General features: G+C 36.0%; 1 long non-coding RNA gene across 1 annotated transcript in view; it reads right to left on the reverse strand.

Annotated features, from left to right (window-relative positions):
• LOC141541395 (uncharacterized) overlaps positions 1-16,385 on the reverse strand; it is a 68,206-nt gene extending 51,821 nt beyond the window's left edge. Inside the window, exon 1 of the long non-coding RNA XR_012481770.1 lies at positions 16,091-16,385. This is a non-coding gene — a long non-coding RNA (uncharacterized LOC141541395). The remainder of the gene's footprint in view (positions 1-16,090) is intronic.
• Between the last annotated feature and the right edge of the window lie 1,097 nt (positions 16,386-17,482).

Below are 17,482 nucleotides of genomic sequence, written 5' to 3' on the forward strand. Positions count from 1 at the left end.
TTGGTGCAGAAAAATATAGCTCTAGTTGCACCCAATAAGAATGTAGTTTGGATGGCAGGGAATGCTAGCATTTGCTCATGAAAAACTCTCTAAAAGGAAGTAGAGTGGAACCAAATTTTATAGCTCAAAGAAAGAAAGCTGTTATGGATAAGTACTAAGCTAATCCTCAAACACCTATAATACCTGCAGAGAAACACATATTATATCACAAGAATATCACAGCAACTGTGGAAGGTTATTTTGATTCCAGCAATCCAAATAGGAAAACCAAAATTTCTTTGGTTTTTGTGGTGAAGATTTTCTGCACACCAGTCCACATCAAATGGCCCAAGTACAACAAAAAGGATGAGAATGAACAAATGAAGAAATATTTTCAAATTCTGAGTGTTAAGGACAGGGTTGAACTCCTATTTTTTTAAGTGAAAAGAATCAATTTGATGCTTTGTAGAATAATCCTTTGCAATTTAGTAAGAACTGTTAAAAGTACTTCATATGATTGTAGGAAGCACAGAAGGGTTAGCGACAGAAACTTCCATACCCCGGAAACCCCAAAATAGCAGTAGCTACTTGTACAGATCAAATAACCATCCTGTAGCTACTGAAAACTTCTATCCTATGCAATCAAATCGTCTGATATTGGTGCACCTGCTTCCACCTCAGAGGATGAAATACCCCACGAGGTAACAGCCAACTTGTCCAAAAAGAGCTTCAGATCTAGCACATCACAAATGGGCAAACACCATATGACCTTTACAGATCTTGAAAGAATTTGCTTAAACGCATATCTTCTCAGCCTTGGGTGGGAGGAAGGAATAATCCAATCTCTAGGATATGTGCCCCCAACTGGAATGACATTCAAGAAAATCATTAGAAACCTAGAGTCACAGCTTAAGGAGCTGCCCAGCTAAGACATCTTCCTTTACCACTCATGTTATCATTTTGACAACCTGCCAATTGAAAACTGAATGTGGCATGCAACGAATCCCCAGGAGAACACAGAGCCAGTAAAGCCGACAGTCACTGCCACACAGTGACTGCTTCACTCAGAAATACAGCGGGCAGATTTGGCGTTTAACTCCTTAACAACATTCCGTCTGTGACACTTTCCCTTTTCCCCATGAAAACTATTCCAAATGTGGGTACTGTTTCCTTGCATTTCTAGCAACAGAAGCTTGTGCCAGGCAAAGGACGTGTTGACATATGTCGCGTAAGAATGTCAAATCAGGCTGACTGCTTCCATCCGGGAGCTCTAATCTGAATGCCAGCCAAAAATAGAATGCTAGTGCAGCCTTGAAGATGGGTACCCACAAACCTCGGGGACTCTAGGGTTTGGCTGGTTTTTTGTCATTTTTACTAAGAGCTATGACAAAACATCTAATAAGGGTAATGATTTAGAAATTAAAATAGACAATAGCTGGACTATGAGGAAGAGTGTCAAATTTTATATTGAAAATGTACCCTGGGAGTTTGGAGTATGATGATGATGAATTTCTTTTTTTTTTTTAATTTTTTTATTAATTTTATAATTATAACATTTTTTGACAGTACATATGCATAGGTAATTTTTTACAACATTATCCCTTGTACTCCTTCTGTTCCGAATTTTTTCCTCCTTCCCTCCACCCCCTCCCCTAGATGGCAGGCATTCCCATACATATTAAATATCTTACAGTATATCCTAGGCACAATATATATATATATATATGTGCAGAACCGAATTTTGTTGTTGTTATTGCAAAGGAAGAATTGGACTCGGAAGGTAAAAATAAACTGGGGAGAAAAACAAAGAATGCTCACAATTTACACTCATTTCCCAGTGTTCCTTTTCTGGGTGTAGCTGATATGGGTCCATTATTGATCAATTGGAATTGGATTAGCTCTTCTCTATGTTGACGATAATGATGATGATGAATTTCAATACCAAGAGTCAATACAACTTCCCTGGGTTAAAAAGCAGCCCTCCTTGACAGATTACTATTTTCTTACATAGTATGAGTGAAAAATTTTATGCATCATATTTCTTCATCTGTATTTTTGGGGTTAATCACAGGAGTTTTCCAATCAGCTGACCTTCTATGGGGATTTTGGTATAACATATAGAAGTTGTAGCCCAGCCCACTGACAACCTCTTTAAGAGGACTAAGGGACATGTATTGGGATATGTCTATGAATACTTCTTTAAAGATGAAGATACTCCTTAAGTCTCATGAGTACGGGATGAAGTGTTTGGCTCTAACTGTTGTATGTCAGAGTCAACCTTTATATTGGGCCTATTAAAAAAATAAGGCAGTCAGTGGCAGAATTGGTTATTTTAGAAACCTGGTTAAGACATTTCCTTTATACAGCAGATCCTGAGGCAGCTGAGCACAGAACAGAATGCAGCAGAGTTAAGAGAAGATCTGAATCCTGGAAGAAACAAATCCGAACACATGCACTCAGAGTGACATTGTGTCTCAATTCTAAGACAGCCTTAGAATTCAGCAAATACAAAGGATTCACAGTTACCCATAAACAATTAATACAATTCTTCTACCTCATAGGGGAGTCCTACCTTCTCACCACTACAGGGCTCACAGTGCCAACCTTGGTTTGGAAACCTTTTAAAAGGAAAATAAGCTTGGAGTTTCTGGAGAGACAACCCCTTCCCCTCTGACATTTTTATGAATCTCTTCTTCCATCTAAAGATTAGCTTTGAATAGTAATGAAAGGACCTGACCATTCACTAAGGAGAAAAGAAATCTGCAATCACTTTTTTTCATTGGATTTTTATCATCCAAATAACACATAGTAGTATTTGAAAGGCAAATTCCAGGTCTCAGCCCCTTGTTATCCCTTCAGTTCCAAGGTCATGTTCCAGATCCTCAATCCAGAAACTCTTCCTAAATGATGTCTTTTATGTATAATTTACGTTCATTTCCTACCCTTTTACACAAACTGAACCCTCCATTTTGACTCCTACCATCAAAAAGTAAGTAAAAGTATCAATATATAGCACATGTGGACAACATGTATAGTAGTCTATATTAATAGCACCCGATCTCTCTGCTCTAAGGGAAGAAAAATGGTTCATGATTTCTTCCCCAAGATCTTCAAGGAGCTTTTTTCATAGCTCAAAGTTTAACTAAAATAACTAAAACTTCCTTTTATGGATATGTTAGAAATTTGTTAGGAATCTAATATTATCATGGTAATTTTGTCTATTGTTCTTTTAGAGATGATTATTTTACTCTGTATCAGCTCATACCAGTCTTCTGACTTTTCTCTGAATTCCTCACATCACTTCATACTATGCAATAACATTCTTCACATTCGTATGCCATAGTTGGGTTTTTTCCTAGCCATTCATTAATCGATACACACCTATTTTGTTTCTCATCATTTGCTAATGATGCTATTAATGTCTTGGTATACATTAGACCTTTGTTTCCAACTTTATCTTAGGATTATAAACCTACTAGAATTATTCAAAGGGTATAGACATTTAGTTTAGTTATTTGCCTTGCATAACTTTCAATTAAAATACAGAATTATTGGACTATGCCATAACTCCACCAATAATATATCAATATGTCTGTTAACATTTCTATCATTGACCATTTCCAGTTTCTTAAAAAAAACTTTGCTATATTTTGCATAAAACCTCAGGGTTGTTTTAATTTATATTTCAATTTAGAACAGATTTTCATGTGTCAGTTCAGGAACTCTTAAAACTACTCCAGGAGAGTGGATTTTCAGGAACTCTCGCCCACCCATGCAATTTCCACCACTTGGTCATTAGTCCCCCTAGTTATAGTTACACTCTCTTAGTCTGATATATTATGTGACAGCTTCTCGAAGGATGGATTCTGGAACTCTCAGACTTTTGTAGGTCAGAGCACATTCAACTACAATGGAGTTTTGCCCAAGGGCAGACATTATCAGTTGCCTGGGTAGTAAATGAGCATATGCAATAGCTTTTCCTCAACAGGATCCAAGTTTTCTCCTAACTCTTCCACTCTCTGATCTATATTCAGCTCTCTCATGATCTCTCAGGAAAAGGCCAACTGTAACTGCAGGACACTCCCCTCCACCCCCGTTTTTTATAGACACCACACAAAGGGCATAGTTCTAATCCACAAAAACCCAAGCCACATGATCCCCAATCCAAGAGACTTGAAGTATCTTTTTTCTCAGTGAAGTGTAAATAAGTATGTCCCAGTAGGTATCCCTTAGTTCTTGCCATGAGGCTATCAAATAGAATGAATATCTTATCCACAGAAAGATAAAAACAAAATCCCAAAGGCTCAGAACCCTTTAAGCTCATAAAGATAGATCCTCTACATTGTCCTCCCAACCCAGTTAAATATTTATAACCCTACCAAATGAATCAGAGTGCCTTCACATATAATTGCCTATATTCTCAATTCTGGCAAATTTTTGCCCGATAAGTTTCAAATACAGCACTTATGTTCTTTCCTACATCACTCCCAAAGAGTCACTTGACCATTTATCAAGACTTATGATGTGCCGGGGACTGTGCTAAGCAAGCAATGGAGATACAAAGAAAGGCAAAAGACATCCCCAGCTCTCAAAGAGCTCACAATCTAATGGGGAGCAGCAAGCAAACAAATATTTACAAAGATGCTATAGGCAAGATAAATAGGAAATAATTAAGATATGAAAGACACTAGAATTAAGAAGGATTTGAACAGGCTTCCTGAAGGACGGGGAATTTAGGTGAGATTTGAAGGAAGCCAAGGGACAGGCGTGAGGAGAAGAGTATTCCAATCAGGGGAAATACCAGTCAGGAGCCTCTGGATTGAGGAATAGCAAGGAATCCATTATCACTAGATGAAAGAGTAGGCAAGGAAGTGAAATTGTAAAAAGGAAGGGACAGAGAGGTCAGTGGTAGGCTTTGAATGTGAAACAAAGTTTCTGGTTACCTCTATAATGCACCCATAATTAGCAGAGAGGCAGGAAAATGAGGGCATAGGAACAGCAAGTAGCCCAGCTGGAGTAATATGTAAGAAAGTAGTAAGAGAGAAAAGCAAAGGCAGGTAGAGCTCACCTCATGAAATGCCCTTAATGGATTTCATCCGGAAAATCTAGTCAAAGAGAGTGAGCAGTGATTGTTAAATTTAAAGTCTCTGTTAATCTGGATTAAGAAGTAAATGCTGTGTTTAATGGATTTGGGGTGAGGGGCATTTCTTTCTTTTTTTTTTTTTTTTTTTTGCTGAGGCTGGGGTTAAGTGACTTGCCCAGGGTCACAAGTTAGGAAATGTTAAGTGTCTGAGGCCAGATTTGAACTCGGGTCCTCCTGATTTCAGGACTGGTGCTCTATCCACTGCCATCTAGCTGCCCCAGGAGTGAATCTTTTTAAAACAGGAAAAATTATCTCTGGAAAAAGAGAAAAGGAATTTATAAAAGGAAGGAAAGGGAGAAAGGAGCTTTTAAAAATGTAAACTGAGAAAGAAGAAAGGAGAAACAGTAGTATGAAACAATACAGTGCTTCTAATACTCATCACTAAATAATTTGATATTAATAAGTGTCATCATGGAGGGTGACTCTGCCCTCCCCTTCCCAAATTAGGAAGAAGGGCCAAGTCACATGGACCACTCCTATATTTACCTATTGAGCCATCTTGGAGAAGGTTTTCTCCTCTTAACCTTCTCATTCCTTTCACTTTATCCTCTTCTCCAAGGACTGATGGGAGGAGAAGTGCCTTGCCTTAAGGACAATGCAATACTCCTAGTGAGCTGAGCCCACAGCTAACCATGATAATGAAATTTTACGTTCCTTTAGTCACAGGAAGTAAACATCCCAAATCAACATAGAATCTTTTTCCTGCTCTTATAGGTTTAAAAGGATTATAAAATTAATCCATCATGATCCTAGATAGTTTCCATGATTATCAAAGAAGGATAAATATAGGATCTAAGTTTATATATTTTATAAAATGCAAAACTTCTTTAGTTGCCTTTTCCTAACCTGCACACCCTGATCACAAAGATACATCTGCACAACAGAGGTGAATAACCCTTTAACTAAATGAATCTAGCATATAATATACCTTTTATTACATTGAAAAAGTGAGTTAAAAAAAAATCAGGACACTCTCCACTGAAATTTCCATTTTAGGAATGGGAGGTGAAAGGAAGAGAGAAGATGAATAGGGAACAGAACCTATATCACAATTGGGGAATTACTCAGAAACACTGGAGTTTATCTGTTGGTATGGTCACTGCTGATATTGCTTCCTCTGGCATGAGACAAAGCACTTGGATATACTGTATTCTGTCTATCATTCTCTGATTCCTCTGTTGCAGATGCCTCTTAGCTTCAACCTCCCTCCCCAACACTCCTTCAATCAAATTGTTTTTCCCAGGCCAAGACCCATTTTTCAACAAAGTCCGTGGGCTGTAAGATATCCTATTAACCAGTCTCCAAATTCCTCATGGTTCTTTCATGGTGGCAGCAAACTATATTTCAAAGGTCTTCATGGGGAAAGTAGAACCTACCTCTTCTCTTGAGAGAACTCTTACATATAAGACTCACAAAAATTGTAAGATGGCAACTAAATGATTCAAAAGTCTGATAACCCCAATAATGTCAAATTCATTTATATTATTTCCTTTTTCCAAATGCTTCAAATAATTAATAGGCCCATCAATGTGACTATTCCCTCTAATGATGCAACTCACTTATGTCTGCCCATCCTTCCTCTGTTCTCTTGACATTGCATAGATACCAATGGACTACATGGGCTGTCTATCAGCCTTTTCGCTTGCTACAAGACAGGTCTATCTTGTGGGGGGGAAGTATAAAATATGGGCAAAGGGAAATCTTTACATTTTTATTAAAAAAAAAAAAAAGTGTGAACAGATTTTTCCATATAAATTTAGAATTTTTTTAAATTCCATATAAACTCTTAGATGATTTATTAGCATTCTAAAAAATGGACAATGGGAGAGTAATTGGAAAGAAAAAAAAAAAAACATGGAATGATGTGTAAAGATGGAATAATATTCAAAGTTGTGAAATAGGCTATTGTAAAAAATTCAGTTGCCCAGAATTTTTCCTTTCTTGACCCATCTTGTCTCTGCAATACATTAAGCCTTACTCTTCCTAGCAATGCTTTCAAATATTCAATTTGTCTCTCTTCTCTCTATATCTGTAAGGATTTAGCCATTTGTTTTAAGTCCCATTGTTTCAGGGCCAAGTCAACTGCTAGAGCTAATCTAATAAACTCATTCAGCTAAGTTATTAATGTATATTAATAGATTAATCTTTTCTTCTCTCTTAGATAATATTTTACTAAGGATTTCAATATTTTAACTCAAACTAAGCAGCATGTAAATTTCACATAATATCTAAAACTAGTAAGAGAGTTGATTTGGGTGATGATGAGGGAATGTGTTTTCATATAACATGCCCAAATCACCCTACATGTAATGCTGCTAGTCCTATTAAACTTGTTTTCTTATTCCCAGATATTCATACCAATCAGGGTGACAAAAAAAAAAAAATATATATATATATATATATATATATATATATATATATATATATATATATATATATATATACATATATATATATATATATATATATACAGAGAGAGAGAGAGAGAGAGAGAGAGAGTTCTTTCCCCTGTCCCCACACCCACACCCCCAAAAAAGTTTTATTTGAAACTTGGGAGGCAGCATTGTGTAATGGAAGAAACAATAGTTCAAAGATCAGAAGATCTAAAGTCTAATCCCAGATTTTCATTTACCGGTTGTGTAGCCTTGAACAAATAATAACTTCTGGGCCTCAGTTTCCCCCCTTTACAAAATGAGGAATTTTGATTACATGATATTTAAAATCTTTTCCAACTTTCATAAACTTTTGATTCCTGTATGAATCCCCAAGCTACAGTTAAAAGAGTTTTGAAATTATTATTGAGGTACCTTAGAGATGAAAATGGAAATGGTAATGAGAAATGTAGTTTAGATTTCTAATTAGATTAGATAGGAGTGCAACAAACCAGTCAGGGAAGAGGAGGAAGCTGAGTGTATCCTCTTTGTTTTGCCGTACACCAAAGGTAGGGACTATTAATGCTACCTTTTTCTGATTTTACACTTTTAAGTGTAAGAGTTTTAGACATGACCTTGCACTGCCACCATCAGGACAATTCAGGAGCTGCTACGTTTTACTGCAAGATTTGCACACCAGCTAAAACACTAGTTTCATATTAGCCACTGGCCCTTTCTAACTTAAAACAACAAGAAAAATAAAATGAATAAAACACCTTGCAGGGTTGGAGTGAGTGCCTGCTGAATATTGGACTTGATCCGTTGGAAAGAACATTTCATTTTAATTGGAGCTGTTTACATCCTACGACCTTGAGGAAGGTCACCTGATCTCTTCAGCTCCATTTCCCAATTGTAAAAGAAAAATACCACTATCAACCAACCTCATGCATGCTACATGACTTAAGAACAGAATAATAGCTTCCATTTATATAATTCAGTGTTACGAGTTTTGTAGAAAACACAATATTGCATTTTATGAAACTTTAATGTGTAGATAATTTCAACAGTAGAAAATAAAACTTTTATGCTAAATGAGAATATTAGAACAACCGCCTTTTCCTACTACTAAGGCAAGGAAAACACTAATCACATTCCACTTAGATCAGATGCTATTAAACTTTTTGGTGTCATGGACTACTTTGGCAATATGGTGAGGTCCATGGACACCTTCTCAAAATGCTTTTAAATGCACAAAATAAGATGCATAGAAAAAAAATTCTATTGAAATACAGTTTAAAAAAAAAAACAAGTTCATTGGCTCCAGGTTAAGAACCTTTAATTTAGATAGATGGAGAAAAAGGTAGAAGTAGTGGGAAGAGGATATAAAGAATTCAAATCAAAGGAGCTTGCAGAGAAATTGCTGAGTGAAAAGTATTACTTATAATTAGCTTCCTTTTAACATATGAACACAGCAAGAAATTCACCAATTACTGGAGAGTAGGAAGCCAAAAAATCTTCACAATAAAATTTCTATAAGAAACTTAGTAGGAAAACTAAAGAAATGAATAACACTCCTCACAAACCCCCAAAAACTTCCAATACAATGAAAAATGTCTTGGATTAAAACTGTGAAAAGAAACACAACTTCTTCAGAGGAAAAGAATAAATATATGATAACAACAATTGGAACCTCAGAAAATAGAACAGAGCAGTCAACTAGAACTTTCAGAGTAGTTGAAATATCGAATCATTAAAAAAAAAAAAAAAAAAAGCTTAAGGAAGGAGTGAAATTGGGCCTTTTTAAGTACAACTCAAGGACCACTTGCTAAGCTAGTTATATGAAAAGTTTTAATGAAACCCGGCTTCCCTATGGACAAACTACTAACAAGGAAGAAGAGTGCTATATTATCAATCCATAAATATTTATTAAATGCCTACTATGTGCCAAGCACTCTGCTATGTGCTGGAGATACAAGGAAAGGTAAAAGATATCCCCCTGCTAATAGAACAAAAGAAATAAAGCACTGAGTTCCTACATTTCATAGAAGATTGAATAAGAAGAGACGAGCTGAAACAAAAGGTTTCTCTACTTGCTTCTCCACTGAGGGCTCCTGATGGCTGATTGTATAAGGAGACAAGATGAAACTAACACAAAATAGAGCCCTGAGGATGATAACCTAAGAGATCAATTTAAAGTCTGCATGTCTAGTAAAAAGAAAAGAACAATCAATTAATAATCAATTAACAAGCATTTATTAAATGATAATTATGTAGCAGGTACTAAGCTAACTGCTAAAAATGAAGGGAAAAAAAAAAAAAGTAAAAATGAGTCCTGTGTGACTCTCTGGGAATCCTTTAGAAACAGAAAGAAGCTGCATAGTGCAGGAGCAAGAGGGGTTTCACTCCAATGTAGAGTTTGGCTTCAAAATCCAGCCCAACCCGGATCCAAGCAATCCTTCACCCTTTTTCTACAATGGAGAAAATGAGACCAAAACCCAACTACCTTCTCCAGGACAGCAATCTCCATACTGCATCAAGGGCAAGACCTGGGCCTAGCCACTCTGTCCAACAGTGGGAAGCAGATACTTACCCTAGCCCAAAGTTTTAATTCAAGAACTGAAGCTATGGAAATGAACCAGTAAGAGGTAGAAAGGAGGAATATTGGAGGGAGAAGAGGAATCTGGAAATGTTTGTTTCAATAAAGAAATCATGTTGGGTTAAAAGGACGCCAAGTAAAAATCTTAACTAAGGTCTTTAAAACAATCATAAGCTTGGCCACACTCTAGGCCAATCCTAGAATAAATAAAAGAACTGAAAGTTTTGTTTGTTTGTTTTAATGAACTGAGATGCTTGGGGAAAAGAGGATAAAGTGGAACAGAAAGAATAAATGACTTAAGCACTTAATAATCACTGTGTTTCAGGCTCAGTGTTAATCTCTGGGGATACAAAGAAAAGTCCAAATGGTTCCTGTTCTCCAGGAGTTCTAGAAAGGAAGACAATACAAAACAGCTAAGTACATATGAATTTTATATAAAGTCAATGGAAAGTCATTTGAAAGGGAGGTGGGGTGGGAGGGTGGAGGAAGGGGGCTGGAAAAGGCCTCCTGAGAGGGTGGGATGTGAGCAAAGAACTTAGGAGCATGAAGGAAAGCCAGCACAAAGGCATGGGCAAGGGAAATGGGCTTTCCTATGCAAAGAATAGCAAGCAGGTCAGTGTAGTTATATCATAGCATGCCTAGAGTGATAAGGTGGGAAGTAGCTAGATTATGAAGAGCTTTAAATGACAAATAAAGGACATTCTAATTGATCTTAAAAGTTTATTGAAGTTTATTGAGATTGATGACTTCCCCTTCTCTTCCTCCTCCTCCTCCTCCTTTTTTTCTCCTTCCCTCACCACTTTGGTCCCTCTCTCCATCTGGGTCATCAGGCCTTTACATGTGAGTGTTATGTCCAGAGGAATATAATTTTTAGTCATACATTTTTTAAAATATTGCGTGATTTGGGGGCTAGATTTTTTTTCCTATTTATTTATTTCAAAACTGGGACAATTGGTGCTTTGTTCCATGCAGTTTTCATTCACCATTTCTGGAAACATAGCTCTGAAAAAATAGGTTTTTAAAAAAAGTCCATTGTGATTCAAATGGAGCTATTAGACTACACCTTTAAACTCAAGTCACTCTGGATTTCATTTAATGATCAATAATAGTCCCTACCCCAAATCTTTGTTGTTCAATGTTTGGGTTTTTGTGGTTTTTAGAGTGACTAAAAATATTTGATTGTTTCTCCCTCCCAGACAGATACCTGTGTGATGGTAAACCAAGCCCCATTTTGTCTTCCTACCTAGCCCTTAGTTACTGAATGGGTACCAATCTGAGACCTGGGACAGACTTTAAATTTTAAAAGTCAAGATCCCCCACTGCATCCCAGATCATGGCCATTTGTTTTGACTTTTGTTTTGTCAATGGACTACAATGACTTTGAAAGAGGGCATGAAGGTGATATCTTTGCTCAGCTCTAATAGTGTGCATGTCAAGACATCCCCCTCATCATATCATTGATCTTCTTCTAGAATAAAGGACCAAGAGGAGGATTCTGGGAAGATGGTAGTAGATTAGAAAATTCCAAACTTTCCAGATTTCCCTATCCCCACTAAAAAAAAAAAAAAAAAAAAACATAAAACACAAAATTGTGCCTCAGGTGGAACATAGGCAGTGAAAAACAAATAAGACTTGGAGGAACAGGGATCATCCAGTGACAACCTGAAAAGAGTCAAAGAAACCTCCCCCCCAACAAAAGACTAACTGGTGTGAAGTGTAAACCCCTCCAGACTAGCTCTACTGAAAGAGGAAGTGAGTAGACCCAAAGCTAACTGAGCTCAAAGGTAGGCTCAGTCCAAACCACAGGAACTTTCAACTCCTGGAGAGTCTGAGGAGTCCAGGGTCTGAGTTCTGAAAGATTGAACCTTGGCTGATTAGAAACACCATTCTCAGCTGTGCTGATGAGACTAAGTGAGAAGGAACCAGCACACATTCGATGAGTACAGAGGAACGATTGGCTCTGGGCACTTATAGGAGGGTGGATTTCTTGGTTTTGGGTTCCAGATTGGAAGGAAAAACCAAATGAAAACAAGAAGTCAGAGGTACTATCCTCCCACCCCAAGACTAGAGGAGATTGCATTATTAAGTCCTTATTTTAAAAAGAAATGAGCAGATAATAGAGAAAGAACCCAATTATAGAAATTTATTATGGGAATAGTAAAGACTGTGGTTCATTTTTCAGATTAAAAAAAAAGCCTCCCCTATCCCAAAGAGTAATGTTAAAGTTACCTGCCCAAAAAGAATTTGTAGAAAAATTAAAAAAAAAATTTTTAAATCAAACAAGAGAGATTGAAGAAAAACTAAATAATAATAATAATAATAATAAAAGAATAATCCAAGAAAAACAAAAAAATTATGAAAAAAAAAAAGTCCACAAACTAGAAAGGTAAGTCCCATAGTCTTAAAGAAGAAAAAAATTTTGAAAATCAGTATTGGGCAAGGTGAAGCCAGGGAAGTTACAAGAATCCAAGAAATAATAAAAGAAAATATAATGAAAAAAAATTGAGGATCATGTGAAACATAAGAAAAATAACTGATCTGGAGAACAGATCAAGAAGAAAAAATATTGGACTATCTAAAAGCTATGACCAAAAAAAAGAATATATTAACACAATATAACAAGAAATAATTAAAGATAACTGGCCTAACTGATAGACCAAGAGGGGAAAACAGTAATAGAAAAAAGTCTAACTACCCACCTCAAAGAAATTCAACAAAGAAAACTAATGCCAAAGAAACTGAGGAAAGATAGAAATTAGAGAGTTTTTAATATTTTATTTGAGAGGGAGAGATTTTCTGGTACCAAAACAGGATCCATATTGACCCCAGCAGACTGAATGGGACTCCAATCTCAAAGCATTCAGTAACGAGAGAAGAATTCCAGGGATTTTTATAGGTTGCAGCTATCAGGGAAATAAAAGGCAGAGGTGGGAATGGGGGAGGGGGGGAAGTTTAGAACTGGTAAGTGGGAATTTCAAGAAATGGACCATAAATTTGGTTCTGACAGCTTGGGGATGAGGACCATAAATTCCAGATAAGTTGGAAGTGAAGTAGGTAATGAACATAGAGACAGGAAATATGGAATAAGAGAGATATGCTTCTGCAATTTATGGCTCCATAGAATGCTAATGGTCAGGGCTCCCAGCCCTAATTTATATCAGTTCTAATGGTCAGGAAAGGGGGTTGAAATCAGGGAGATTAAGGCAGAACAATTTAAAGAAACTGAGGCAGAACAATTGAAGGAAACTGTAGCACAACAAAAACATATAGAAATATCATTGCTAAATTTCAAAACCCCCAATTCAAAGAGAAAATTTTACAAGCAACAACAATAACAAATATTGGAGCTACAATAATAATTGCACATGATTTGTCAATAAATACTGCAATACATGACTACAGTTCCTGGAATATTATATGTTGATAATCAAAAAAATTAGGTTGTGGCTGAAAATTTTATGTTTAGCAAAATTAAGTATAAAATTGAATTTTTAAAATGGACACTCCAACAAATGTCAGATTTTCAAGATATTGTATCAAACAAACTTGAACTCAATAGAAAATGTAATATTTAAGAACCAACATCAAGGACTAATTTCAGGGGACTCAATAAGAACAAATAGTAATTATGCTATATGAATGAGGTGTAAGAGCCTCAGAGTCAATACTAAAGAATTAGATGGGGGAGAAGGGCTAGGGGTTCTGAGAATCTACTAAAATGGGAGTGGGTTAATGAGGGAACACATACATACATGCCAAGAAGGGTATAAGAGAAATAAGAGGAAAGGGAATAGGATAAGGTGAGATATAGAACAATGTGCAAATCAATGGGAATGAGATAAGGATTGCAGAATAAAGAGGAAGGGATAAAAAGGAAGAAAAAGGGACATAGAATTAGGTGAAGTAGGTTGTTTAGATTAACAAGAGTGGGGAAAGTGTTTAAGTTGATAAGAATGGGATAAAGAGGTAAGGAAAGCATAGGAAGAGAAGATAAGGGAGGGATCCATGCATGGGAGGGTGGCATACATGCATGTAAGTAATAGCAAGGCAAGCTAACAGATAAAATTAAAGTAGAAAAGTTACCATGGATAGAAAATTAGACATATAAAAATCATAATAACAATAATCAAGAGTAGAATTTTTTAGAAAAAAAATTAATTAACTGATTAATCACTGATCTTAGACAAAGTCAAAATCAAGAAAGAAATCTTTATTATATATTAGCCATATTGTTTTAGATGTATATGTATGTATGTACATATGTGTATGTATATTTAAGTGTGTATATGTATCCAGGTAAGTATATGTAGGCAGATGAAAGGGGAAAAAACAATAAAGTAAGAAGTACACAGCAGAGAACAAAAAAACCTACAAGAAAGCAACTGTGAGGGATGTAGAAGACCCTTACCCAAAATGACTACTGAAAGATCACTCAGAAAAGTTGTTTATTAAAACCTCAGGAGGATGAGTCGTCCCATCCTAAGATAAGAAAGAGAAAGCTCTCAATGTCAAACATTGATTTACCATGACCTTATATCAGTAACAGTAAGAAATTTATCCCAGAAAATTCATACAATTCTTACATACCCAAGTAGATGTTGAATCTTGAATAAGGTGATATTATACCAATTGTTTTGCTTTTAAAATACCAATACACAGAAAAATCCCAAACTACATGTTGTTCACAACAAAAACATTTTCAAAAGGAAGAAGGCAAAAACTATTATTCTTGGAGTCCCTTTCAGATAACTGGCATCAATACAGTTAATTAAAACTTCCTATTTTCACATAAAAGAAACTGAATATTTCTTGAAAACATCAATTAAACTTTTTGAAATAACCCTTTCAAACTATAGATCACATTTCTGATCATATTCTTTAATTTTCATAACCATTATGTATCTAAAGAAACAAATGTTCAATCAATTAATATCTTGTAAGAGCAGCCTGTGCCTTTAAATCAGTTTGCTTTCTTCAGCCAAAAGCAGTTGCATCTTTCCACTGCTGCTCCCCCATCCCTGCAAAAACACATCCCGTCTCACAGCCGTCTCTCTGTGACTACTCTTTCCAACCAATTCCTTCTTTTTCCCACTGATTTCTTCTTGAAATCATTTGCTCCTACTAATCAATCCTTCTTAAATCACCTTCATTCTCCTGTCCCATCTCTGTCTCCTTCCTCCTAATGCCTACTTGCTCAGACCTTCTCCAACAGACTTTAAACACTCCCAAACCAATCTCTCTTTTCCCTTTTCTTTAAATCACCTTTTTTTAAACTTTAAACTTCAAGATTCACAATTAATTTTGAACCAAATTGCATAAAACTTATAATATAGTTTACAAATTAAATTACCCAATACTTCTAGAAAGCAACATACCATTTAATTAGAGAGATACAAATACGACCTCCCCTAAGGTAAGCTACTGGCATTTTGTTTAATAACCTATATTTTAAATTTGAAGTCCAACCAAAAAATAAAAAAAAATGTTTTTCTCTTCAGTTGTAAAGGCCTCAATATTCAAACAATTCTTAAGATTTTTTTTCCTCAAGGCAACAGTAAAATTATTTCCCCCAATTTCAAAATTAAAGTACCTCTTTAAAATATAATAAGTTCCCAAAACTCTTAATCAAATGTTGCAGACAAACAATTACCAATTTAGCTTTCTTAAACTTTCTGTTCTCTAATTCTATGAAAGCAAATTTGCTAATAATGACTTTTCTTTCTTCTCCTGGGACAATTTTTAGAAACATGCTGAGTTTCCCCACAAGTCCAACAGGTCAGAGAGCCCCCGTGTTCAGCTACTTCTCTTTTACTCTATTTTTATTCCTCCCTTCCAATATCTGCAATTTCTTATTTCCAATCTTAACACACATACCAATTTAAAGTTATTTTAAAATTAATCAGTACTTTAGCTTGTGAAATATCCTAAAATCTACCTTGATATTCTATTCAAACGTCTTTAGTAAGCCAGGAAAGAGTTAAGCACCAATTCATGCTTTACCTGGAAAAAAAACAACAACCTTTTTTTCTGGCAGGATTCCACAAGCCTGAGTTCTGATAACAGGGCCTCTTGTTTACAGGAGTAATAGCCACTGTTCTTCTATTTTCTCAAAACTTCCCAAACTTTTAATCTATGTTTTTATTTTTCTCCTTCTCTCCCCTTCTTCCTGCAAAGCTGTTACAGTCAACCAGAGGCAGAGGAAGAGAAAGAAAAAAAAAAAAAAAGATTTTTTAAACTTCTTTTCTTGAGAAGCCCAAAATCTTAAATAGGATCACAAAGAGTCACACATGATTGAATGAACATTAACAAGGGCAAGAGCTGAACTAAGTTGGTAACTATGTGAGTACAGAGAAAGGCAAACAAATACAACAAATGGGAAGACACAAGTGACAATAGATTGGGTGTTTTGGATGAGTGACAGTGGGAAAGTGAGGATAAAGCTAGGGTTGCAAGTCTGAGGCTGAGATGAATACAAGGAAGTTTGTAAAAAGGGAAGGTTTGAGAGAAAGATAACTTCTGTTGTAAACATAATGAGCAGAACTTCTGTTCTCTCTCCCTAACATTTAATGTATGTACAACAGAACATGAAATATACTGGAGATATATATGTCTGTGTGTGTGTGTGTGTGTGTGTGTGAGATGGGGTTATATGTATATGTAGGCTATGTATGTTTGTGCATACACACACGTGTGTGTGAATATGTGGGCATATATGTATTTATGTACACATACATATATATATCCATGCTTAACTGCAGTGGTTAAGAGGAAAGGGGGAAAAAAGAATAAATAGTGCAAGACAGAGCACATGGAAAGCAAAGATGGACAGTTAGGACTTTTTTGAATTTAAGAATACTGACTGGCAGGCTAATGAATTAGCAAGGGAGTGAGGTACAGGTAGGTTCTTTTATTGAGGAAAAATAACCTGGAGGGTTGACATCACCACTTGGCCTCCTGATTGAATACAGTAACTGCAGGAGTGTGGGAGAGATGGGGGGTTAAGTGTGGGAGGGCACTTAGTAATGAAGTTTTTGTCAGTTCGAAGAATGGGGCTAGGAATTCAACCAGGGACTAAAACCAAGTGTGAGACTGTAATAAAGGTCCACTTAAAAGATAATCAATAATTTTGTCAGTGCTCTTCCCTTACTTGCCTCAGGAAGAAGCTTGGTGATTGTTTACAGTAATTTGGGTCTCTCTAGTCAACACTCATCTTACTACCTGCCTAGGAACCCATCAGAACTCGTAAAGAGCCTTTAATGAAGTCCATGACAAAAAGAAAGTGACAGGATTGTTGGGGTTAGAACAGCAGTTAAGACTCCACTAATAAGAGTTGTGGTACTGGAGATCTGGAGATAAATTAAAACTGTATATCTAGATCTGGGAATTATCTGC

This window comes from Sminthopsis crassicaudata, chromosome 4 (assembly GCF_048593235.1).
Source record: "Sminthopsis crassicaudata isolate SCR6 chromosome 4, ASM4859323v1, whole genome shotgun sequence".
Classification (NCBI taxonomy): Eukaryota; Metazoa; Chordata; class Mammalia; order Dasyuromorphia; family Dasyuridae; genus Sminthopsis; species Sminthopsis crassicaudata.